This window comes from Glycine soja, chromosome 16 (genome assembly GCF_004193775.1).
Source record: "Glycine soja cultivar W05 chromosome 16, ASM419377v2, whole genome shotgun sequence".
NCBI lineage: Eukaryota > Viridiplantae > Streptophyta > Magnoliopsida > Fabales > Fabaceae > Glycine > Glycine soja.
In genome coordinates, this window is record NC_041017.1 from 26,654,307 (window position 1) to 26,656,463 (window position 2,157).

Sequence of the window (2,157 nt, forward strand, 5' to 3'; positions counted from 1 at the left end):
CTTCAAGGAGTTGTGTGGCGAGGTGCTTAATGAGTGTAATTTAGAGCACTTAGAGCATCAAGTAGCTCTAACATTATGCCAATTAGAACGGATTTTTCCTCCATCTTTTTTCACCGTAATGGTACATTTGGTAATTCATTTGGCACATGAAGCAAGAGTTGGAGGTCTTGTACATTACCGATGGATGTATCCTATTGAAAGGTATGAATACTTTTTAATCATTTTATGTTTTGTAATGTCTAACAAAATGATCTTTTTTGTTTGTTAATGATACTCATAATAGAGTAAGTTTCGATTTGTTCCTGAATTAACTGAACAAACAAAGGAAATATTGATTGATGACATGAGTCTGAAATGGAGGCAATTTAAATATGAACTGAAATCAAAAGGATATGATGAGAGCAAAACTAAGGAGGAAATGGTTGCTCACATCCCAGATCCAAGGGTTGATCCTTCTCAATATCTTGATTTAGTACATTATTGGTGTTCTGAGAAAGGACAGGTATACATGACAATGTCACCAACCTTTGGCTAACATAACAATTATATATTGTATGCTTATTTTTATTATTGAATTTTTATATTTGTTGGTTATAGAAAATAAGCAACATTAACAAAAGGAACTGCTCAAAATATAAGGACTTGCATTGCATGGGAACCAAGAATCTTCCAAGACGAATTCATGAGATGGTTTATCTTTTTTATATTTATTTTAATATTAAATTGCTTAATGCAAATAGTATGATTAATTTTTTTAACTAATGTTAGACAACAAAGGCTAAAGGAGTGCAACCTTCTCAGACAAAAATTTATATTGACACTCAAACTCGAAAAGATGGAAGTATTATTATTGAAAAGGCTGCTACTGTAATTGTAAGAATTTTAATTTTTATTTCAATACTTTCTCTTTGTTTTGCTCGATTTTCTACTAAAAGGTTATAGTGTAAGGAGGAGTAACTATTGAGGAGATGAGTTTTGTTTAGTGACATTGAAGTATTGAGGATATTGATGCATGGTAATAATTTATAAAGTATATTTATGTAGGATGAACTAAAAAGGAAAATGGTTGAAGCAGAGAGTTCACAAAATTTACAAAGCACCCAAGATTCTACTAATTGGACAAATGATATATATTCAAAAGTCAAAGGACCTAAAAAGAGAGGACGTGTGCGGTTTCTTGGCAAGCTTTCACATCAAGCAAGTTCATCTCAAAGCTCTTATGCAAACAATAGAATTCAAAAGTTAGGAGAATTCGCTTGGAAATCTTGTTGTTGTCCTTAAAATGCGATTTGTAGAAGATCCACAAATTAATCAAGTCTTAGAAGCTATAGATCAAGAGGTATGAATTTATAATTGAACTTATTCAAAGATTTAACTATAATATGATACTTTACAAAGAAAAAACATTCTTTCAATTTAGGTACCTACAAAAGGTTCTACTAGTAAAAATCATCAAACTACAAATGATCTCAACTAGAGGTGAGTTGAAATTTAATAATTAATATGTTAATAATACCATTTTTGTTAGCAGTACTATCTATGTATGTAGTAAGTTGACATTTAATAATTAATATGTTGACATTTTTGTTATTTCAGGAACATGATTTAGATGGTGATAAAGATGAGAGAATGTTTTGATTGGAAAGACATTGATATTCTAAATCTCTTCAATGCTTGTTAATTAAATTCTAAATTGTACATATGATTGTCATTACCCATTGACTTGTGAAATTCAAATATACAGAAAATTCAAACAAAAGATATAGGAAATAATATTTTAAGTTCCAACTTTCAAGTGTATAAATTGTTGGTGGTTCCTTCTATTTCAAGTTTCAATAATCCTTCTTTCAATTATATTATTTTTTTAAGAAAAAATAAAATACTTAATTAAAAATTATAATCAACAAAGAGTGTAATTAAGAATTATTTTTTTTATGAGATGGCATTTACCTACAGAAGACCCTAGGTATAAGTAAATTAACTTTTACCCACTGACTTTTACCTACCATTAGAGATTGTATGTATAAATTAATATCTTTTACCTAAAAATTTAAAATTTTAGGTGTTACTTATAATGATAGTCAAATTTAACTGTAGGTAAAAAATATTGATAGATAAAGCCTATGATGATGTCATTGTATACTCCTTCAAAGTTGA

The 2,157-nt window shown here is 28.7% G+C and overlaps 1 pseudogene; it reads left to right on the top strand.

Moving 5' to 3' along the window:
- The first annotated feature begins 287 nt into the window (after window positions 1–287).
- Window positions 288–1,638, top strand: LOC114389905 (annotated as a pseudogene).
- Window positions 1,639–2,157: the final 519 nt, after the last annotated feature.